General features: G+C 43.5%; 1 protein-coding gene across 4 annotated transcripts in view; it reads right to left on the minus strand.

Annotated features, from left to right (window-relative positions):
- Positions 1-23,555, minus strand: part of CHD6 (chromodomain helicase DNA binding protein 6) — a 189,447-nt gene extending 165,892 nt beyond the window's left edge. For all 4 annotated transcript variants that reach the window (XM_054697659.1, XM_054697669.1, XM_037498908.2 and 1 more), the window contains exon 1: positions 23,465-23,555. The gene's annotated coding sequence lies outside the window, so the exon portion shown is untranslated. The remainder of the gene's footprint in view (positions 1-23,464) is intronic.
- Between the last annotated feature and the right edge of the window lie 1,778 nt (positions 23,556-25,333).

The following is a 25,333-nucleotide window of genomic DNA, read 5'->3' on the forward strand; positions in this document are numbered from 1 at the left end:
CTCCAGGGTAGGATGAAAGTCAAATATATATACAATGTTTTCCTCAAAATGTCTTTCCAAAATATTCCGCATTCTTATACTTCTTAATCAACCTAAAATCAAAGTATCACCACTGTAGGTCTCCGAAGACACCATACTGCATGACACTTCCACATCTGCGCACTCTCACTTTTTGATGATCTTACTTCAAATAATCCTTTGACAAGCAGAAGAAATTTCACCTCCTCTATCAAGTCTTTCAAAATCCACTTTCATACCTAAAAGCTGACCAACTGCCCCACTGTCAAAATCATGTGCGTGTCTGTCTCCATTACACCAAAAGCTCCTTAATGTCAAGAATTTACTCATCTTTGCTCTTCAGGTCCTTACAAAAGCACCTGGTACCTAATACTTGTGCATGTATACTGAATAAATGAATGCCACCAATAAACTCATACCTGACTCTCAAAGGTGTAAATGATACGTGATTATTCTGTGTTTCTTCCTAATAGTGTGACTAGTAGTCAGTGCTCCCAAACAATACGATGAATCTCACAATTATGTTGAAAAGAAGTCAGGTACAAAACAGTACATTTTGTACAATTTCATTTTTAAAAAGTTCAAGAACAGGGCCTCCCAGGTGGCGCAGCGGTAGAGCGCTGGGTTGCGAAGCTGCCCGCGGCCTCTGCAGCGCCGGTTCAATCCCCGGCTGCTCCCCGGCCACCGGAGGAGGGTCCCACATGGTGCGCAGACCTCTCCTGCCGCCCGCTGCTCCCCTCAGCAGTGTACTTCGGTCCTTCTGCCTGCTCTGCTCCCCACTCTGGCTCTGGTGAATTCTCTCACCCTCCCGCGCTTCTGACTGTACCCAGTGCATGTATAAACAAAACAAACAAGCAAACAAATAAATAAAGAAAAACATGCCTCTATTAAAAAAAAAAAAAAAAAAAGTTCAAGAACAGGCAAAACTAATCTTTTAACAGGTGACAGAGTTGAAAAGTGTTAAGGGGCAGCGCTGGGGTATTATCAGAAAAGAGGAATAGGAGACCCTTTTCAGGTGCTGGAAATGTTCTCTATCTTGACGTGAAGTCACACAGGTACAAACACATGTAAAAATTAATTAAGCAGTGCACTTAAGATTTGTATCCTACTAAATGCATGGAAGTTATATTTTAAAAACCCAATTCCTATTTAGTCCTCAGCTACCCTCCCTGACACACATACAAAAAAAAAAAAAAAAATCAGTGCTCAACACAGGTTTATGGCCGAATGATTAAATATCTTCTGAATAAAAACAATCTATCAACTGTTTTCATTTAAGAGGAGGAAAATCTTGCCAAGCAATTACAATTAAAGTCTTGGGTTGGAGCTAGGCTACAGGCAACACTGACAATTCCTTATACAAGCCCAGAGCTGCAGCATGCTTTTCCTTCCTACAACTGGCTCAAAGCATAATCCCTAGGTGCCATAGGAACCCATTAGCATTTCATGACACTAGGGGTAAAAAGGAAATCCTACAACTGAAAAGTTCTTTCTATTACATTAAGAATCTAGACACATTGGCAATATCATATTGAAACAGTCTATCGCTTTAGCAATTTTCGCTTAATTATTCTGCAATTGTCTACCTACTTGACAAACTCCAAATCATTCATCAAAATCCAACTAAGATGTCAATTCTTCTGGGATGTTCTCCCTAACCTCTTACCCTCTTCAATGTTCCTTTCATAAGCTACTTACTTTGTTTCACTGCAACTTACATAGTGGTCATGTCTATATCGCACTAGACTGGTCACATTTGTCACTTGTTTGAAGTGCATGGCAAGGTACTTCAAAAGCAAGCAAATATCTGTGTAACTGACTACCACTGAACAAATCCCACCACTTAACTGTCCAACCTGAGAGTCCTAAAATAGGTGGTATATTCTAGATAAGGCACAATCTGTACTGAAGGAGTGAAAAAACTATATTCTCCAGGACAATGTTATTTTTAGGATTGCGGTAACCAGTTCCTGCAAAGTAAGAATGAACTCCAGGGTGGCAACCTGGAGACCAGATGACTTAAAAGGCAGATCGTGGGATCTGTCAGGTAGGTTATGCTCCTGAAGACATATGGTGCAGCAGATGTGGTCCCAGAAGAAGTGGGTTCACTGACATCAAGGCAAAGTCTCTAATGGCCTGCCTACATTTATATGACAAAAAAGAACAAGTAACGAAGGAGTTTCCCTCCCTCCCTCCCTTCTTACCCTTCCTGTGCCTCAGTTTCTTCATTGGTAAAATATGGATAATAACAAACTATAACCTAATAGTTTTTGAAGATTAAGTGAGAGAATACACAATGTCTGGCATCTGATATACATATATTAATAAATATATGTTCTAATTATTCTGCTGTTCTGGGATGGGATGTCTCAGCTTTATTTGGTCCTTTCATATTCCTGCCCTGCCTGGCATTGGGACCAAAACCAAGCAGGGGCAAAAATCCACTCTTTGGATCTTTCCAACACCAACTTCCATGATTGTATAGCTGGTTCTCTCTTTACATGCAGGGCCTTCCTCTGACCACAAATACACTTCGACAAAGCAAAGCTACCCCTCATTCTTCAGACTCTCTCCTCTTTTGTTCTTCTAATGAAACTTAGTACTTTCCCATTTTATATCCTCAGTCCTCTATCCCCTTTAAACAGATGACTGACAGCCAATTAATCAAATGCACAGATCCCTATAGTCAGTCTCTCAATTATTCATATGGATAAACCAAGTTAAATAATGGAATTTCAAGAATTTCAGATTCTACTATTAAATGTTAAATCAATTTTCCCTCATCTCTCTCTCTCTCTCTTTGAGGTGTGTTTGGGGTTCCTGGAACACAAAACACAGAATGAAGATGCCTATTTCACCTTCTTGGGAGGCAAACCCATTGGTGGCCACCAGAGCAGCTTTACAGTGGAGTTGAAAAGCTTACTATAGCTCTCACCCCATACCAAGAAGTAAAACTGCCAAGTTTGCTCAAGACTGAGGACATTTATTCAAATAATCACTGCAGGGAGACAGAGGCTCAAGGCTGGCACTCTGCTCTGCCCCTCTTCTTCCCTCTGGAAGACAGTGGGCAGTCTCTTTAGACTAACTATGCTCCTCTTGCTGGCCAGCATGCTTTTATGAGTGAGTGAAGAGCAGCATTTTTGAATTAAAAATGTAGAGTAGAATAAAACCAGGTTAGTTTTATGGTATGTAAATTATCTCAATAAAACTTCTTAAAGGAACAAAAGTATCATAAGTAGTAAGAATTCTGAGTATCAAAACCTTTCAATTACATATATGTATAATGTGCACAATACAGTGTTTTTACTATGGTGAGTATGGTTCAAAACAAGACTATGAAACTTTGAGTTTCTCCAGTGGAATGCAGACAGATGAGAGTAGGTTATTTCTAGGCTTTAGACTGCCTCCAGCTTAGGTTAAAATGTATATTATTGATGGGGCATTATCTCCCCAAGAGGACAAAAAACTGGCTCTTAAGGGTTAAAACCTTACTTGTTTCTGTACTAAATACACAGTACATAAAAAGATACACTGGAGGGCCTCCCTGGTGGCGCAGGGGTTAAGTCTCACCTATCAAGCTATCCCCAGCCACAGCAGCCACAGCAGCATGAGTTCCAATCCCTGCCAGGGAGCTGACCCACAGCAGTATATTTCAGTAGATTTGCCTGCTCTGCTCCCCACTCTGTCTCTGGTGAATCCTCTCACCCATCCCCACCTCTGGTCTGTACCCCAGTTCTTATATGAGTAACTAAATCTTTAAAAACAAACAAAAAAAAAGATACACCGTACGTTTGTGGTAAAAGTAATTGCCTGAAAAACACCTTAGGGGAGCAGTAATAGGAAAAAAAGTTGAAACGCACTGGTTAAAAGATTTCATGAAGTCTCACTTCCAAGACTACCTTCACTTGGAAATGGTGCTGTTCGCAGAACTGGGGGAGCAACCATTAGGAGGCTAAGGTTCCTAGCTCTGGGATCAAGAACCATTAAATTCTCCCCTAAAGCTCAATATTCAAACCAGTGCTCATGTTAAACATAAAAGATGCTGAGCTCAGTTTTGCATATGCAACACAAGGGTGAACAGGCTAAGTGTGTGGTTTGAAATAAGGGGATGACAGACACAAGAGGCTGGGGATGCCCATTTTAGAGATTTTTTTTTTTAATAGAGGCATGTTTATTTATTTATTTGTTTGTTTTGTTTATACAAGCACTGGATACAGTCAGAAGCGCAGGAGGGTGAGAGAATTCACCAGAGCCAGAGCGGGAGGCAGAGCAGGCAGAAGGACCGAAGTACACTGCTGAGGGGAGCAGAGGGCGGCAGGAGAGGTCTGCGCGCCATGTGGGACCCTCCTCCAGTGGCTGGGGAGCAGCCGGGGATCGAACAGGCACCGCAGAGGCCGCGGGCAGCTTCGCAACCCAGCGCTCAACCGCTGCGCCACCGGGGAGGCCCTCCTATTTTAGAGATTTTTAGAGTCCTTAAGAGTTTAAAACAGGGCCTCCCCGTTGGCGCAGCGGTAGAGCACTGGGTTGCGAAGCTGCCTGCGGCCTCGGAGGCGCCGGTTCAATCCCTGGCTGCTCCCCGGCCACCGGAGGAGGGTCCCACATGGCGCGCAGACCTCTCCTGCTGCTCCCCTCAGCAGTGTACTTCGGTCCTTCTGCCTGCTCTGCTCCCCACTCTGGCTCTGGTGAATTCTCTCACCCTCCCGCGCTTCTGACTGTACCCAGTGCATGTATAAACAAAACAAACAAACAAACAAATAAATAAATACATGCCTCTATTAAAAAAAAAAATCTTTAAAAAAAAAAAAAAGAGTTTAAAACAACAGGAAAGGAGTATAAAGCAAGAAAGGCAAAGGACCAAGAGGCCATGACACTGAGGAGTATTTAAAGGTAGATAGAAAAATTACAACTTTACGAACTATATAAAAAACTCCCAGTAAGCAGTGGTCCTCAGAAAATAGCAGCAGACACCTAACTCTTAAAGTTTCAGGTGCTTTGGGGTGAACTATGAAAATCTTTCCTCAGCCTCATTAATAGTATCTTGTTTTATTAATTAAGCACCTGGGCAACCTAAATAGTTTTAATCCCAACATGGAAAATAACTCCTTGTTCAGGACAAATACTCTCCCAGCCTCAGGAAGACGTGTGCAGGGTGATCTGCAACAGGGTGTGAGGTTCCACATTAGTACTTTCCATCAGTCTGAGGTCAATTCCCAGGCTGTGGGGAGGATAGGTAAGGAGACCAGCAGGAGGAAGGATGGGAAGCTGGGGTTTTCACTTCCACATGAATGGATAATGACAGGTAAGAACACATTAATACAAGAATGATCTTTAACTGGTTTCCAGATTGGGGGCGGGGGGTGAGGGGGAGAACACTAAGAACATGTGAATGGGAAGATTTAAATGTGGACTACGGGGCTTCCCTAGTGGTGGAAGGGGTTAAGTCTCAGCACTATGAAGCTATTGGCAGCCACTGCAGCACAAGTTCAACCCCAGCCAGAGAGCTAACCCACATGGCACAGCAGACCTCTCTTGTCTCACCCGCTGCTCCCCTCAGCAGTGTATTTCAGTAGATCTGCCTGTTCTGCACCACTAGATCTCTGGTAAATTCTCTCCCCCCACCCCACCCCACATCTCTGGCCTACACCCCAGTTCTTGCATGCATATACAAATAAAAAATAAATCTTTAAAAAAAAAAAAAAAGAAAGCTTCACAGCATTTTTATTTTTTTTTTTTTTTTTTTTTTTTAAAGATTTATTTTTATTTATTTATACAAGCACTGGGTACAGTCAGAAGCGCGGGAGGGCGAGAGAATTCACCAGAGCCAGAGCGGGGAGCAGAGCAGGCAGAAGGACCGAAGTACACTGCTGAGGGGAGCAGCGGGCGGCAGGAGAGGTCTGCGTGCCATGCGGGACCCTCCTCCGGTGGCCGGGGAGCAGCCGGGGATCGAACCGGCGCTGCAGAGGCCGCAGGCAGCTTCGCAACCCAGCGCTCAACCACTGCGCCACCGGGGAGGCCCTTCACAGCATTTTTAAACACTATCCCAATAAACACACTTAATTTGGCAGAGAGAAATTATTTCAAGTGTACAAACAATATCAGTCCCTGTACCACATTGATATATTTCTGAATTACTACAAAGATTAACAGAATTTAGTCATTTTTAAGCTTTACTTTTCACACTTTGTGGTTCTACATATTATTTTAGAGGGTCTATTAGTGCTAATGAGTTCAATAATTAAAACAAAACTGACTTTAATCAAGGCAAATATTTACTGAGAACCTACAATGTACAAAATCTCTGAAGAATTCTAAGTACAAAGACTGAACCTTGCACACATGGGGGGGGGTCACAGTTTTGTTGGAGAAGACAAGTATACAGGTAATTATGGAAAAATAATAATGGTTGGCTCTCTTCCCTTGTACCTGGCTCCAAAACCTCAATCCAGGGACTTATCTCCTAGCCTGGTCACAGCAATTGCCTCCTAATTCATTAGCCTGTTGTCAGGCCTCTAACCTATAGATTCTCAATCTTGGTTGCACAATGGGTCACACGAGAAGTTATCAAAAACCCAATGCTCAGGTCCATCTTCCAAAGAATCTGATTTTATTGTGTCCAGGATGGTATTTTTTAAAGTTCTCCAACTGATTTCAATATCTACAAAATCTGAGCACCACTTTACTAAATCAGCGTCTGCTACCCAAGTGTAGAATTCAATCAACTCTCGTCCTATGAAACCTCTGATGATTCCTCACTGCCAACACTAAACTCCTTACCATGACCTTCAAAGTCTTGCCTTTTAACATCTCCAACCTACTCCTCCAGCCCCATGACCCACCACAACGCTAAGACTCTCCACTCTAACTATATCCAGTCATAGAACTTATAATTTGCTTTCATTCCCTTGCAGGATGCCTCCCAGACTTAAAACATTCTCCAAACTCACAGTCCTCAGTTTCCATAATTATTAAACTCCAAATCAACTTTCAAGAATCAACTTAAAAGTTCTCCATTTCAAAAGGCCTTAAGAAGCTCATTCCCTCTTATGTTCTAACAAAACTTTGGATATAGCTTTAATTTAACATTTATTCGGATGTCTGTAGTGGTTTACATTTCTGTCTCTTCTAACACACATTTCATTCCTCAAGGACAGAAACCATGTGCATTTATCTTTAAGCTCCCAAGAAATGGATGAAACAAAATGGAAGTTCAATAATTGTTTATTAACTAAATGGGCACCACATATTTGTGGAATAAAGGAGTAACATGATGAGAAAAGACAAAGGCAACTCAGTATGAAATGCCAAATCAGTTACACAGGCAAAATCTGACTCCAGAAGTACAGTGGAAAGAGATTGCTTCTGGCAGACATAGCGAAGGAGGCCCCATGAAGACACTGGAATTTGTTTCTCAAGTCTCAAAGGAATCAAAAAATATCTAAATAAGCAAAAAGTGAGGGGCAGAGAAGCATGAGCATGGAAAACAGCACAGATATGACCTACTGAACAGGAAAAAGCCATTTAACTCTGCCTTGAGGTTCTACAAAAGATACCAGAAGGGGAAAAAAAAATAGCTTCAGAAATTAGTCATGCTTCTCTTAGTTATATAATATAAACATTCTCTGTCTAGTTACTCTACTTCATTTTTCTTCTTAGTCCTTATCACACTTGATATATTATGCTTTTGCATATTTAAATGTTCAATAGAATATAAATTCCATGAGCAAGAAACTTCATTTATTGCTGCATCACCATGGATTATGTCAGTGCACAGTACATAGTAGATGTTCCTTATATTGTTGTTGAATGGATGAATGAACATATTTTTTATGGGCTTCTGATCTAACACTTCTTTTCACCTATAGATTTCCTCCATACCTCACTCAGTCTCTGCATATCCAAATCTTGCCTATCCTAAATCCTGTCTAACACAAGCCTTTTCTGATTGCCCACCTCTCCTTTTGCTGAACTTCCAAGTCCTTTATCTTTCTCGTCTTATTACTTTTTACAAGCTACTTTGTAATAGCACAAAGATCTTATTTCCTCTTTATACTGTAAATTCTTGGAGGGCAAGTTCTAGTTCATTTTATCTCCCAAATCACAGTGCCAGGTAAAATTGCTCAGTATCCTTGTTGAATAAAAGGAAAATTAAAGTTAGTATTGAACCTTTACAATTTTAATATTAACATTAGAAAACTTGGTAATGACTAGTTTCTATTCATCTTGGCCTTATAATATCTAATTTTTTAAAATTATAACAACACGTATCATTCTTACATTGCCAGGTATTGTTTCAAGGCTTTACATAAATAATTTAATCCTCAAAAGAACCATGTGAGATATGAATTGCCTCCATTTCACAGATGAGGAAAATGAAGCTTAGAGAAGCTTACAGTCAGTAAGTAGCAGAGTTGTGATTCAATCGTGGGCATAGTCAAGCTGTAGAATCTATGCACTTGGCCACTACACTCTGCTTTTACAATTGCTGGGTGGTAGTCTATTCATGAATCTAAATGTGGCCTTCTGAGAAGTTTCTTCAAATATATTACACATTTTAAAAAATATATATATTACACATTTAGGGCCTCCGCTGGTGGCACAGCGGTTGAGTGCTGGGCTGTGAGGCTGCCCGCAGCCTCTGCGCCGGTTCGTTCCCCAGCCGCGGATGAGGGTCCCACAAAAAAAAAAAAATATATATATATATATATATAAAAAAAACACATTTGGGCCTCCCAGGTGGGTACAGTGGTTGAGTGCTGGGCTGCGAAGCTGCCCGCAGCCTCTGTAGCGCGGGTTCAATCCCCAGCCACCGGAGAGGGTCCTACATGGTATGCAGACCTCTCCTGCCACGCCCACTGCTCCTCTCAGCAATGTACTTCATCAGTCTGCCTGCTCTGCTCCCCGCTCTGGTGAATTCTCTCACCCTCCCATGCTTCTGACTGTACCATGCTTCTGACTGTGCTTGTATAAATAAATAAATAAATAAATCTTTAAAAAAAATTACACATTTGAAGATATTTACTTAAGGGAAGGAACTATCCTCATCGTAGACAACAGGTGACAGAAAAGGAATAGAGATTTTTGCAATACAGCATTGGGAAGAATAAGTGCTAGTAAGAGACATTCACCCTTAGACCTAGAAGTTCAGGAGCATCTATAAGAAGGGATGAAACCGGGCCTCCCTGGTGGCATAGGTGGTTGAGCACAGCGCTGCAAAGCAGTCTGCAGCTTCTACAGTGCGGGTTCAATCCCAGCCGGCTGGGGAGCTACCCACATGGTGCAGCAGACCTCTCCTGTCTTCCCTGCTGCTCCCCTCACCAGTGTATTTCATTCAGTCTACCTGTTCTGCTACCTACTCTGTCTCTGGTGAATCCTCTCACCCTCCCGCATATGTGGCCTGTACCCCAGTTCTTGTATAAATAAATCTTTTATTAAAAATAAAAGGATGAAACAAAAGGTAAACACAAGCTTTGGCATGAAGTTATCAAGGGCAGAGCTCATACTCTATACATAAGAGTGGGTATTAGGGTAGTGCCTCGTAAAAGACTGCAGCAAACTAGTGCGTAAGAATGTAGGACTTGGGGCCTCCCCGGTGGCGCAGCGGTTGAGCGCTGGGTTGCGAAGCTGCCCGCAGCCTCTGCAGCGCCTGTTCGATCCCCGACTGCTCCCCGGCCACCGGAGGAGGGTCCCACATGGCGCGCAGACCTCTCCTGCCACCCGCTGCTCCCCTCAGCAGTGTACCTTGGTCCTTCTGCCTGCTCTGCTCCCCGCTCTGGCTCTGGTGAATTCTCTCACCCTCCTGCGCTTCTGACTATACCCAGTGCTTGTATAAATAAATAAATAAATCTTTAAAAAAAAAAAAAAGAATGTAGGACTTAAACTACCTAAGTTACTAGTTCTGCAACTGTAGACAAACTTTAGCCCTTCATTTCAATTTCCTCAACTGCAAAATGGGATAATATCAGCACTTAGCCAGAAGAATCAATGATAATAATCCTTGTGTATTCACCAAGATGGGCTAGGAAATGCTACTTTTAAAATTTTGTTTTAAAAAAGCTTGCTGGGGGCCTCCCCGGTGGCGCAGCGGTTGAGCGCTGGGTTGCGAAGCTGCCCGCGGCCTCTGTGGCGCCGGTTCGATCCCCGGCTGCTTCCTGGCCACCAGAGGAGGGTCCCACATGGCGCGCAGACCTCTCCTGCCGCCCGCTGCTCCCCTCAGCAGTGTACTTTGGTCCTTCTGCCTGCTCTGCTCCCCACTCTGGCTCTGGTGAATTCTCTCACCCTCCCGCGCTTCTGACTGTACCCAGTGCATGTATAAACAAAACAAACAAATAAAATAAATAAATAAAGCATGCCTCTATTAAAAAAAAAAAATAAATAAAAAAGCTTGCTGGTTTAAAACATAGGCTTGCTTGCTTACACTATGTAACCATTGCAGATTTCTTTCAGGAAAAAAAAAAAACAACCCTAATTGCCTAGAAGTGTCACCCATTACTTTCAATATCCAAAGTAAATCACACCGCAATGTTCAAACTGATGGAGAAGTGCAATCCTACTGCGTATTCAGAAGAAACAGAATCAGATTATCAGTGAACAGCCCTAAAAACTGCCAACTACACCATGAAAAACTAGCACCACACCTGGCCCATAGAAAGCCACTAACTGGGAGCTGCATTATCATGACTATTGTGGGGTCCGGGAAAAACCTATTCTAATAACCATAAATCATAAAGCTGAATAAGCAGATATGAAAAAAAAAATCTAACATGCACATTATTTGCAATAAAGGAAAGGTGAATTTATAAGTGTTTCACCACGATAAAACAGAGGGACATGCCAAAAAGTTTCTAGTAAGCAAAAAATAGTAAACAAGAGTTACCAAAATAGTACCACAAGCCTTTTACCATGATATAAGGGAAGCACATGCCAAATTGTTTCTAGTAAACAAAACATAGTAAACAGGAGTTACCAAAATAGTAGCACTCACTCTTACTTAGTTAAGATGTGTAAAATTTCATTGATAGTATCTTTATTATTATTATTATTTTAGAGAACATAAAAAGTTATGCAGCCTTTCACATATTCACTACTAATCTAAGAACAATCTTTCCTTGTAATTTCCCCTTAAGTTCTTTTTAAAGGAAATTCTCTGATGTGAGAATTTCCCTAACCATAAATTATGGAAAGGGGGGCCTCCCCGGTGGCGCAGCGGTTGAGCGCTGGGTTGCGAAGCTGCCCGCGGACTCTGCGGCCGGTTCGATCCCCGGCTGCTCCCCGGCCACTGGAGGAGGGTCCCACATGGCGTGCAGACCTCTCCTGCCGCCCGCTGCTCCCCTCAGCAGTGTACTTCGGTCCTTCTGCCTGCTCTGCTCCCCGCTCTGGCTCTGGTGAATTCTCTCACCCTCCCGTGCTTCTGACTGTACCCAGTGCATGTATAAACAAAACAAACAAACAAACCAGCAAACAAATAAATAAAGCATGCCTCTGTAAAAAAAAAAAAAAAAAAAAAAAAAAAATTATGGAAAGGGTCCTATTTAGTAAAATGAGAATGGAATTTGAAGGCCTTAAGGGCCCTACAAAATATTTACATGACTAGGACTCCATTCCATCCAATCCTTCAAAAATGATGGACTTAAACTAGATGGCCTCCGAAGTCCCTACCAAATCTACTCTCTTGCAACCCTGGGAAATCAGAAAGAGGTTTCGCTTAGAAAAATCTAGTTAAACTGCTGAATTATAGGACCTGGTAACACTTTCATCTTAAACTAGCTAAAACTGACATGACCACAGCTATAATGTTAGCAACAAAGCTTAGTGTTAAGAGTGAACATGGAAAATGTCAGGAGTACCAGTTAGAAGGAAAAGCTGCAATTACAGCACAGAAGAGTGCACAGAGTATGACTGTTATGTATATATAAGGAGATTCGCACTTGGGCTTGTGAAATCAGTTTCAGTAACATCACGTACAACATTCCAGCTGCAACTCAGGAAATCGGTGATAATAATGGGTACACACTTAAAGCAAGGAACCTCTAACCCTTTTAAGCTTAGAATCTGTCCAAACTATTAACCCTTTGCACTCCGCTGTCCCCTCTCAGGGGACATTGGTTGCCTATGCCCAGAATGGTTCGGAGTGCAAAGGGTTAAATCCCGGTTCCAACAGACTGGACTTTCAAATTCCTTAAGACTCCAAAGTTGGGCCTCTCCAGTAGGGCAGGGGTTAAAGACACAGCATAGTCAGGCTGTCGCCAGCTGCTGCAGCCAGCCACTGAAGCAGGAGTTCAATCCCAGCCCGCAGGCAGCAGCCCATATGGCGCTGCAGACCTTTCCTGTCTAGCCCGCTGCTCAACAGTGTATTTCAGTAGATCTGCCTGTTCTGCTCCCTGCTCTCTCTGGTGAATCCTCTCACCCCCACCCCAACTGTGGTCTACATGCTAGTTCTTGTATGCATAGATGTGTAAGTCTTGGGGGGGGGGGGGAAGATTCCAAAGCAGTAATCCAAATATATGAATAGAGATCAAGAACTTGAAACCCTTTGGAGAAAGTCAAAGAGGCCACAGCAGCATGCTACAAAATGTTAAGCCTCCAACAGTGATAAGAGTGTCATCCTCCCTTAAACAGAAGATTCTAACCAGGCAAATCTATCACCACAACTTCTTTCACTTTCTGAGAACATAAAACTGTCCCTACAGGGCCTCCCTGGTGCGCAGCGGTTGAGCGCTGGGTTGCGAGCCTGCCTGCAGCCTCTGCAGCGCTGGTTCGATCCCCGGCCAACGGCGAGGGTCCCACGTGGCACACAGACCTCCTGTCACCCGCTGCTCCCCTCAGCAATGTAGTTAGACAGTCTGCCTGTTCTGCTTCCCCCTCTGGCTCTGGTGAATTCTCTCACCCTCCCGCGCTTCTGACGAACACAGTGCTTGTGTAAATAAATAAATAAATCTTAAAAAAAAAAGCTGTCCCTACAGCAGAATTAAAGGAAAAAAAGTGTTTCTTTTAAATGAACACTAGGGCCTCCCCGGTGGCGCAGCGGTTGAGCGCTGGGTTGCGGAGCTGCCCGCAGCCTCTGCAGCGCCGGTTCGATCCCCGGCTGCTCCCCGGCCACGGGAGGAGGGTCCCACATGGCGCGCAGACCTCTCCTGCCGCCCGCTGCTCCCCTCGGCAGTGTGCTTCGGTCCTTCTGCCTGCTCTGCTCCCCGCTCTGGCTCTGGTGAATTCTCTCACGCTCCTGCTCTTCTGACTGTACCCAGTGCTTGTATAAATAAATAAATAAATAAATAAATAAAACTAAATAAATCTTTAAATGAACACTAACTGGAAAACTTAAGCATTCATTAAGCTATCATAAGAAAAGCAACAGATAATTTGCTATTTTTGAAGTCCTATCTGTGATCTCTAAGGAGTCTTTCAACTCCAACGCTCTATGAATGCATAAAGCACATGGTCACCCCTTTCTGTCTTCTCATGCATCAACAGTCACTGTCTAAATGACTAAGTCTCCTGCTTGAAAACCTAAAACCTGATGAATGTGTTTAATGAAATTACAATTTTATCAGTCATTTTATTATAACTAGACAGCATTTTAAAAATCTGTGATTCCACATGTAGATCTTCATTTACTTCTATAGTCATGTTTCCTTTGATTTGTCAATCACAAAATAATTTCCAATTCTGCAATGGGAATAGATCAATATATTAGACTCTACACGATTCTTGTTCAGGGGTTTAAAATTTGAGGTATCGTATAAGTAGATGAGGTTGAGGGCTAGGAAGCATTTACAAGCCAAATGAGCAAAAGAAATCCTTTTAACAAATCAATTTCCAAATATATTGGAAAGGCGACTGACGATAAGACTTAATAATCTTTTAAGGGATTCTTCATGAATATTATTAAAAAAATAAAGATTATCCTTATAAACTAAGAAAAATCCTCTACGTAAGCTGACAAACTGGAAATACTTTCCAAAGGAAAAATCTCCATGTGCTCGCTTCGGCAGCACATATACAAAGGAAAAATCTCCATTAATTAGTCTAAAGTAAGGAGAACCCTCATAACCAGTGTATTAGACTGAGAGTGGAGAACTACAGTATTGCACTGAAAAGCTGCCTGCCTAAAATCTTTACATGAATGAAAAACAGCTTCAGAAATCATGTTGAAAGACATCATGCATGTTAGTCGCAGCCATGAAGAGTCATAAGATCCTACTGGAACTCTACCGTGTTGTTTGCAAAACCTTATGAGACACAGATCTAAATTTATTTTCTGATCCTACTATTAACATCAAATCAAATTTTAGATAAAAATAAATAGGTAAATATAAATGGGCAAAAAGTGCCAAAATGTATTACATGATTTGCTTAGATTAATTTTAGGCTAAAAGGCAGTCTTGTCCCATTTATATTTTCCTTTTCAAATAAAGACAAAAGTCCACTTTTGGGCCTCCCCGGTGGCGCAGCGGTTGAGCGCTGGGTTGCGAAGCTGCCCGAAGCCTCTGCAGCGCCGGTTCGATCCCCGGCTGCTCCCTGGCCACCGGAGGAGGGTCCCACATGGCGCGCAGACCTCTCCTGCCGCCCGCTGCTCCCCTCAGCAGTGTACTTTGGTCCTTCTGCCTGCTCTGCTCCCCGCTCTGGCTCTGGTGAATTCTCTCACCCTCCCGTGCTTCTGACTGTACCCAGTACTTGTATAAATCAATCAATCAATCTTGAATAAATAAATAAATCTTTAAAAAAAAAAAGTCCACTTTTGCCCCAAAAGGGGCACCCTAAAAGGTCTAGAGAGGTGCTGTCAAATACCAGTGTCACTAGCCATATGTGGTTATTTATATTAAATAAAATTTAAAATTCTGTTCCTCAGCCATACAAGAGCTCAAAATCACATGTAACTACTAGGTCATGCACTGATATAGGACATTTCCATCATAACACAAACTTCTTTTTTTTTTTTAAAGATTTATTCATTTGCTTATTTATTTATTTATTTATTTATACAAGCACTGGGTACAGTCAGAAGCGCGGAGGGTGAGAGAATTCACCAGAGCCAGACGGGGAGCAGAGCAGGCAGAAGGACCGAAGTACACTGCTGAGGGGAGCAGCGGGCGGCAGGAGAGGTCTGCGCGCCATGCGGGACCCTCCTCCGGTGGCCGGGGAGCAGCCAGGGATCGAACCGGAGCTGCAGAGGCTGCGGGCAGCCTCACAACCCAGAGCTCAACCGCTGCGCCACCAGGGAGGCCCAATAACACAAACTTCTACTGGACAGTGCTGAGCTAGTACATTTCTCAAATTTTATTGTGCACAATAAAATGATGATAGCTTAGTACAAAAGAATATACGTTTCCTCTGATATATGTAAGTAGAGCATTCCTATGAAAGCTTTCATAAGCAATTATCTTTAATTTATATGGCAAATTTGGGGAGATTTCCCAGGAACAAACAATAACTTACCAAATAACACATAAAACCTAAAATAGCACTAACATGTAATAAAAGCAGGAATGATATAATAAACACACAGCCTATACAAAGTACTTCCCAGGGAAGGAGCTGGCACTGCCACTCCCAAAGCTTGGAGTACACAATGTTTTGGCTAGCTGCAAAAAAGATGCTTAATGATATTTTTACTTTCTACCTTTTGTCATAAAAGTAAAAATGCCCTTCCAGTATCATTCAGATAGCAAAAACAGGTACTAATGCAGGTCTTTCATAAAAGCAAAGTGGCCTGGCATAAACTTTCAAACAGCAAGGTATTACCCATATTGGGTCTCCACCCATGGTAGTTTATTCAGATATCTATGATGGGGCTCAAAAATCTGCATTTCTAACAATATTCAAGATAATGTTGATGTGCCAATCTATTATTTTGAGTGGTACTCTATGATAAAGGACTAATTTCCATTTTTCCCAATCCATCAGGGAATAATACTTATAAAACACTGCAAAAATGAATTACCAGAACAAAAAAAAAATTTAAACAAGGACTACACTGTAAGCTCACATTTTTTACTACTAGTCTCAACAGACAAATCATTTTCCAAAAAAATGTTGTAAAAGCACCTAACCATTTCCTTTCAATTCTCTCAAGTTCTGTGGTGACCTCATAGCAGACAGGTAACTAACAGGGCACAAACCAACACAGATTTGCAAAGTACCCCTTATCTAGAAGAGCATATTTTTATAGTAATCTTTTAGAGCTGGCCATTAATAATCTCTTTCATACATTCTATCATTTCTTTAATGTACAGTTTAATTCCATTAAGCAGAATACTCCCGAGGCCCTTAAAATGATATTATATAGGATTTGCCTAAAGAAACAAGTTAAGGGCCTCCCTGGTGGCACAGGCAGTTGAGAGCAGCGCTGTGAAGCTGTCCGCAGCCTCTGCAGCGTGGGTTTGATCCCAGCCGGCCTGTGAGAATCCCAAATGGCGAAGCTAACCGCTCCTATTTCGCCTGCTGCTCCCCAAAGCAGTGTATTTCGTCAGTCTGCCTGTTCTGTTCCCCGCTCTGTCTCTGGTGAATCCTCTCACCCTCCCGCACATCTGGCCTGTACCTCAGTTCTTGCATAAATAAATAAAACAAGTTAATGGTTTTATCATTTATGTCATCCAATTCTGTCACATGGTAAACCAGAATGATGGCTTGACTTTTTCATGCTAACCCATGGTTGAGCTTAGCCTGCTACTCTGCAAGAGTAAAGCCAAAGTACACAATGAATGAACTTTATAATAAAGTCTCTGTATTAAATTCTATAAAAATTTCTTTCACTAAATAAAATGTATGATCTGGACCTAGTTTACTGGACATAATCCTTCAAAGGATTTCTTAGAATACTGAGTTTCCTTGAACCCAAAGTAAACAGTCCATTTATACTTATTTGCTCATGTATATTTAGGGAAGCAACAAATCAAACAGGATCCCCTTATTAATGCCCTAGATCAAACTGCCTAAAGCTTAGGTGTGTTCCCCAATCTCCCTATCAAATGAAACAAGTGAATTTTTCTTCTATTCAACTTCTAGTCTAGCCCATCAAGACCTTTATTGAAAAAAAAAAAAAAAAAACTCCAGTAAAACTTTCCTATCAGCCATTTCTCAGAGAATACCCTTAGAATTTTCGTGTAGCTCTAGAATTCTGTTTTACCAATTTGCTTGACTTTTACTTAAATTATAAAGGCTCTAAGAACTTACATATGTGATCTTTTTTTCCTATAACAGCATCTACTTTAACAGAACTTGAATATATACGTGTTTCCTGTAAAATACGCTGTGTGCTCAGTTAGGTATTAATTTTTTTAATTCCATTTAAAAGCAGTAGCATTAGGGCCTCCCCGGTGGCGCAGCGGTTGAACGCTGGGTTGCGAAGCTGCCCGCGGCCTCTGCAGCGCCGGTTCGATCCCCGGCTGCTCCCCGACCACCGGAGGAGGGTCCCACATGGCGCGCAGACCTCCCCTGCCGCCCGCTGCTCCCCTCAGCAGTGTACTTCAGTCCTTCTGCCTGCTCTGCTCCCTGCTCTGGCTCTGGTGAATTCTCTCACCCTCCCACGCTTCTGACTGTACCCAGTGCGTGTATAAACAAACAAACAAATAAATAAAAACATGCCTCTATTAAAAAAAAAAATTAAAAAAAAAGAAATAAAAAATAGGGCCACCCCGGTGGCGCAGCAGTAGAGCGCTGGGTTGCGAAGCTGCCCGCGGCCTCTGCGGCGCCGGTTCAATCCCCGGCTGCTCCCTGGCCACCGGAGGAGGGTCCCACATGGTGCGCAGACCTCTCCTGCCGCCCGCTGCTCCCCTCAGCAGTGTACTTCGGTCCTTCTGCCTGCTCTGCTCCCTGCTCTGGCTCTGGTGAATTCTCTCACCCTCCCGCGCGCTTCTGACTGTGCCCAGTGCATGTATAAACAAAACAAACAAATAAATAAATAAATGAGGAGAAACATGCCTCTAAAAAAAAAAAAAAAAAGAAATAAAAAATAAAAGCAGTAGCATTAACAGAAAGGTTGCAAGGTATATAGTACAAAGTCTGGGGAATATAAAAATGGAGGGATTCATTTTAATTGTTCTTCTTAGAATGTAAAAAAGAAAGCCCTTTTCCTCCTAACATATTGAATAAAGGAAGCAATAACAGAACGAATAAGAAAGTAACTATTCAAAGGAAGAAAATGTCCAGAGCTTTTACCATGGCCACACCTCCATAACCATCTGCAGAGGCAGATGGCTGAGGCCTAGAGGTCCAAGACACTCTAAAACAGTCTTGCAATTGCCCCATGCCTGCCACCCCAACCTTTACTTGTATCTGGCTACATGGACAAGGAAACAGAACAGTTTCCTGAGTGTAACAAAAAGGTAGGGAAGAATTCTGGGGATGATCATCCAGGATGCTGCCCAAAGGGAGTTCCCAAAGTACTTCCCCAAGCCCACACCAACTGACCCATACTGAGACTTCAGGACCTGCAAAAAGGGGAGGGAAAAAAACCCAAAGTCGTCTACCTCCAGACAAAAGATTTTACTCATACAAAATAACTGTTTTGGAATGGCCTAAATCAATAATCCTTAATATTTCTGCATGGTGCTGGGAAGAGATGGGGTGGGGGAGGTAAAGATCCCTTTGAGAGTCACAAAGAGCAAAGAATGTGTTTCCCATATAAAATACACCAACAATCAACATTTTGTATACTATTTGGAGAGTTCACAGACTATCCAAAGACTCCCCAGGAGCCCAGGAACCAGGGCAAAAGGCATCAACCTAAATAGGTAGAACTAAAAGTCAGTGATACACAGTAGTTAGACCTTTTATATAAAGGCAATCTTAGAATTAAAAAACAGAGATTCCAAAAGTAAGATACCTTGGATACATAGTGTTGAAGAAAATCCAATATTTTAAAATTTACTGATAAAATATATTTGATCTATAAAATTAGATCAATTAACACTCCCTAGAAAATCTTTAAGGGGTAGAAAAACAGAAATCTCTCTTCACTTATTTAGAAAGTTCAAATATATATCCATCACTGTGTATTTGTATTTGGACTAATGTCCTGAAGTGATTACTCCCTAGCTTTCCAGAAATTTTCAGGAATTGTTTCAGCATGTTAAGTTCTTCTGAAATAGCTAACAGATAAAAAGCACCATGGTAGTGTATTAAAATATCTATTTTTTTCCTCGCTAAAATAATTAAGTCCTTCATTTTGATTATAAAAGAGTCATCAACTTAAAATAATCCCTCAAAATAGAAGCTATTTATGTCATGTACATTATAAAAGATTTTAAAGGTCTCACTGATGGCAAACAATATAAAGAATAAATGTAGAAGATGTGAAGAATCATAAACTATAAAAAACCAGCCTACAGGTACTACAAGCAAAAATCAATCAACACTTTCCCCAAGATTTTACGCAAATAATTTAGTTCAGAAATGGGTACAGGGATGGATGTTTTTAAATAACTTCATTTTACTACCTCCTGGACTTTTATGGAAGTAACAGAATTTCTCATGAGGGTATCAACGCCTCCACAAAAAGAACTAAAGAAAAGAACGTTTTGGCAAGGAGAAAGTGTACACTCCCTCTGCACTTTCATGGTCATTACCATACCAGGCTACCCCTGAACTCCTAGGAGCCCAAGAAGGCCTCTCCTGTGCTATGGAGACAAGGGTGGGGGGGAGGGTGCCCTCACTGTATTCCCATTTGCCTCTTCAGTGACAAATTCCTGAAATGGATTAGTAAAAATGAATGCATGTGCAGAACTTAGGCAAAGTGTGTTAATCTAGCACCATACCACTAAAACATGACAGCACACCCTAGCTTTTTAAGAAATCTTTATAAAGGCTTGGTGGTGAAAATGTTTTTCCCCCAAAATTATGTGTATTGAGTAAAGTAGGTTTCTATCTTTGTAGCTGCTCTGAGGGTTATAGGTTCAAACCTCGATCTACAAATGTGTACTTTCATACCCTGCCCACCACCAGTGCCCCAACAATCCTCCACCATGTTCCATTGGGCAAAAATTTCTTCAGTATATGACAACAGTGGTATCTAAGACAATGACAGTGTCTGAATCAATTGAGGAGACTGTGTTTTCCCTTCTTTTTTCCTTTTTCCCTCAGTAACACAAGCTTTGAGAGCTTTATTTTAAATAAATACTTACTAGTTTTCTTTTTACTTCCATCCCTCATACAAAGCTTTAGTTTAATTCAGGTGAAAATTTCTCCTCCTCTGGTTGCAAGTTTGTTATTGGTTTGGTTTTGACTGACCCTTCCACAAGAATATATGTTTTGAATACAAATGATCTGGGTTCAAATTCTGGCTGTAACATTTACTAGCTTTGTGGTCTTGGATAAGTTACTTAATTTCCCTGAGCTGCAGTCCAAACAGGGTTGTTTTTATTTCCCCATCTCCATAGCCCCAGTGCTTAGCTGAGTGATGGACCCACAACAGGTATTCATTCGATGCTAGTTCTTTCTGCTTGCCTCACAAGTATGTCACATTCTACTGCAAACAAATGTTCTGTAGAGAGCAGATATCTAAGCCCTAGCTATTATTTTATGTATTTCAAAGAGTTTTCAATAAAATGACCTAGTATAGGACAATGCAGGCAGTCCCACGGAAGTCACCGCAGATTTTCACCTAAATTAAACTAAAGCTTTGTATGAGGGATGGAAGTTATAAAGAGAACCACTAAGTATTTATTAAAAATAAAACTGTCAAAGCTTACATGACTGAGGTGAAGGGAGAGGGAGAACACAGTCTGAAGGAAAAGGGAGAACACAATCTCCCCAATGGATTTAAATATTGTCATTGTCCTAGATACCATCATTGTCCTATACCAAAGAAATTTTTGCAGAAACTGAATCCTTAAATCCTAAAACCTGTTCAAAAAGATTTAAAACATGTGCGGTCCATGTGTGATTCCATTTGGTCATTACCAACACAAAGTCTTTCCATGGAAGTTAAAAACCTACAGTGAGAATCAAATCAAGCCTGGGGTTGTGGAACCCTTTTTCCTATGGTATAACACATGAAGACATAACCACAAACTGCTTGGGGCAAAGCCATATTTCCAAGAAAAGTTCTTTGAAACGTCTATAAATCAAAAAGATTCCCAAGACACAGTTGCCCAAGGGCCTGTTGTTGATAGATTTTCTGTAATATAATGGGGAAAATCACAAATAAGATCTGGTTCCCAAACAGAGAGATTCTGCTTACGATTTTCTTTGGCATTTGAAACAGTTACAAGAAAGTAAATCAACAAATACCTAAAAACTAACTGCCAAAAGATCTTCCAGAAATGCAGCAGCATTAGTTGTGGCTCTCCCACTTTACTTCCAACTAGTCTTTCAACTTTTTGTGTAGTTTGCCTGAATATACTGATGAGTTCTGAGAACCTCCAAGTATACTACTAAAAACTCAAAAGTGTAAAAAGTGTTCAATAGCAGTATTTTATAAATTTCAATTTATAATTACTAAAAAACTGTGATAAAAGTTATCACAATGAAAGAGTCTGCAGTGCTTTAACAACAGACTTGTAAAAAGCAAAGAAGTAACTGCAGTATAAAAGATATGACTCCAGGGAGACTGTGATAACCACATGAGATACAACTCTTATTTCACAATAGATCTGGATTTACTTTGCCCACGGCTAGACTATAACAAGGACAGTACCCCAATCTGGTTACTATAAGGGAGATTCCAAATTAGCAAAAAAGAAAAAATCTTAAGGTTTGCTTTTAATAGTTCATTAATCAAAGAAAAACATTTAAATAATTCGTCTAGGAAATCTCCCCTGAAACAGAAAGAACTCCAAAATTAATAATTTTACCACTCCCTGTCTTCCCAGGCCTTTAGTAACAGTCATGCACTGCTTCTATGAAACCACCTGCTGTGGTTGGCATAAACCATGTTACTTGACTATTCATGCCTAATCATTTTATTATGCATGGATCTCAAATCTTTCTATTGCCAAAGAGCCACAAAGTTCACAAAAACTGTCTCCCTCTTGTTGCCAACCTGATCTTACAATTTGGTTTACCATCAAACTATCCTGTGCCCACGGCGCAGTCTCCCCAGTAAGAGAGACAGCTCACAATTAACCTTGGAGCAAAGCAGACTGGTCCCTCATTGGACTTTTCTAGGGACCAGAAGCAAATCACCATAAAGTATGTCAAAATATGGGGCCTATCGGCAGTATATTCCTGTAGGCCATTTAGGAATAGAATCTCGGCAATAGTGAAGACTGGAAATTGTTAAAAAAAAAAAAAAAAAAAGAAAAGAAAAAAATTTAGATGTACGTTTCCTCTGTTCATGGATCTGCTACACCAGAAATGAACAGTTTTGAGGAGGTGGTGAATAAAGCGCACACAGCCCCACAGATGCCTGGAGATGCCAAATATTCACTAGAAACCTTGGCCATATTACGAATGTTCCATAAACCCTAATTTAGAGAACACGGGCCTACAAGTTCAAAATTGAACTGCACTGCCTTATTAGACCCGCGCTGCCGAAACCACAGTCACATCAGTCATAACAGAAACGCGGAATACTTTATGTACACAAATATAAGTGCCTGCTTATGTATTTTTAATCGGATCAAATAAAACGAGCTACCAGCAAACTCAAATTTCAATTATCTCCCTGATGAGGGGATTTCCTAATAGCGTCTTCTTCAAAACCAAGTAGCTGCCAGCCCTCTGCACACCTGCCAGACATGCCCCTGGAAACTGAAGAGGCAAATTGAAGACTCCGTTACTTCTCCACAGCGCAGGAAATAAAAACCCTCCGGCGGCCGGATTCCTGTTTTGTTTTCCTAAAGCTCAAATATGCAATCGAATAACGCACAAAACTTGGCTGGGGGCTTGCTGGGCACCTCCAGGGCTCCAATTTTCGGGGCGAGTGCGCGCTAGTGCGTAAGAGGGGGGCGGAGGGGGGTGCGCGCCCGGGCCCCCGCCCCCCCCCCCCGAGCAGCAGCCTGGCACCAGCCCACCCTCCTCCACCCCTGCAAACAGACGCAGGAAGCCAATGGAACAACTTCTCCGCGGGGGCGGCGGCGAGGACAGCGGTCACCCCTCCCGGCGCGGCGCGGCGCAGTCGGCCCGGGGGTCCCCCTCTGCCGGGCCGAGGGGGCGCGGGGGGCCTCCGGCGGGCCCGGGGCTGGGGGGACCCCCGCCCCTCGGCGCGGCCCGCGGCGGCGCGCGCCCAAGGACGGCCGCCCGGCCCGAGCGCGGCCTGAGAGGGGCGAGGCGCGGCGGAGGCCGGCCCCGGTGCCCAGGCCGCAGGCCGCCGCTTGCCCTGCGCCAGGCCGCCCGCCGCCCGCCCCGCTCGGACCCCGGCCCGGCCGGGCCGGGCGCCGCCGCAGCCCCCCATCCCGGCTCCATTCATAGGGGCGCCCAGCCCGGCCGGCGGGGCGGGGCCGGGGAGCCGCGGACGAGGCCGGCCCGCCGAGGCCGGGGAGGAAAATAAAAAGTTAAGAGAAGAACTTACCTAAAATGGCTCCTGCAGCAGCCAAAATACAAACAGCTATTATTTGGTGAAGTTTAGCTCAGACACCCTGCAAGGACACCCTAACCCGACTCGGGCCCGCCTTCCCTGCCACGCCATTGGGCTGCGCCGGCCCAAAACACAGCCTTATTGGCCGGTCCGGCTGCCGCTCAGGCAGAAGCCAATTTCAAGCTTGCTTGCAGGGGCGAGTGATGGGCTCGCTCCATTGTGCTCGTATTTGCATGGATGTGATCGCGGCGCTGATTGGCCCGCTGCACGGACGCCCCGCCCCCTGCCTCGCGCCCCCCGCCTAGGAGACGCCGCGGCGCGGGGCCCCGCCCCCCGGGACCGAGCGGTGGGGCCACGGGGGCGGGGCGAGCCCGGGGTCCTGCGGGCCGAGGGGCGGGGCGGGGGCCGCACGCCGCAGACCGCAGGCAGGGGGCGGGGACCCGGAGAGGGCAGACCCGGCGGGGGTTCGGCCCGCAGGTGGAGGTGTCGCAGGTAGCGGGCTTGCAACCTAGGCGATCCGGGACTAACGTCTCCCGGGGTGCAGGAGGATGCGACTGGGGTCCCGCTGCGGAGAGGTACCCCTGGGGCTGAGGTTTCGAGGACAGGAGCGAGGAGAGGAGAGAGGGTCCCGCAGAACCTGGGGAGAAGATGCCAGGAAGCAAAGGGAAGCGCCAAGGAGCCCCCTGGGCTGTCTCCAGCCGCATCTGCTGCTGCTCCGCCGGGCTCCCTGGCATCCCTGGCACACGACGGGCTGCTTCTTTCTCAAGGTCCCCGCACACCCCGGGAGTTTTCAGCCCCCGGGAGTCCTGCAGCGCCTTGGATGCATCTCCGTAAAAGCAGGTGTCGAGCTTGGTGTATTTCTATTCAGGCCTCTCTCCCTCACATCCTTGTAGCATCCTCAAGGACAGGGCCCAGCATGGCAGAAATTCAACTAATTGTTTAATAGTCTTTCATTCGTTCGCTTGTAGCTAATTTTCGAGTGCCCGCTAAATGCCAGGCATTGATTTAAGGTAGGGGATACAGCTGTCGATGGACAAAGACCTTCCTCTCATAGGATGGATGTGCTGAGAGGAAGAAAGACAATAAATAAATACAAGGGGTAGGTAGTGATAAATGTTGTAAAGAAAATAGCTGGAGACAGGGAGGGATGGGGAGTTTGCCCTGCCTGACTGTGTACCCTATATGGCATCCCATTACTGCCCCCACACCCCAGGATCTTGGCAATCACCTGCTCCCTTCACCCCTTGCTCTTACCATGGTATTTCCTTAGCACCCACTAAAAAGCTGGTTGAATTCTGACTGTAGAGGCTCATTTTGCCTCAGTTACAGTAGGCATGATGTGAGTCCTGCTTCCAAGAGCTGTTTGATGATACATTTAAGATGAACATGGTTTGACTTTGTCAGGGGTAGCGGAATGATTTAACAGAGTCTTTCTGACCCCCAGAGAGAGAGTATTTTTAGTTTCTTTGAAATCTAGTGTTCCTAGGGTTTTCAGCCTGTGGCCCTCACTTTCTTCTGAGGACCACTTCTGAGCAGACACCAGAATTTTCTCCAGTTTGAAAATGCAGAGCTAGCAAACCCCCTACCTCACCTGTGCACATCTGTCTCATTTAAATTAAGGCTGGCCAAGATGCCTCAGGGTCCTTCCTTCCTTAAACAATTATTTATTAAGCACCATTTATGTTCCAGGTATTATTGGAGACACAAGGGAGACTGCATCCCTGTCCTCAGGGAGCTTAGAGTTGAGATTTACTTATGGATCCCAGGGATCTCCAGTCTCGCCAAGCTGCTGAGGTGTGAGTATGCAGAGAGCTGCTTGTTGCCACTGCTTCATAGGAACAGCATACTTTCCCTCCTGAACCA

Source organism: Talpa occidentalis, unplaced genomic scaffold (genome assembly GCF_014898055.3).
Source record: "Talpa occidentalis isolate TD23 unplaced genomic scaffold, MPIMG_talOcc4v2.1 talOcc4.10, whole genome shotgun sequence".
Taxonomy (NCBI): Eukaryota; Metazoa; Chordata; class Mammalia; order Eulipotyphla; family Talpidae; genus Talpa; species Talpa occidentalis.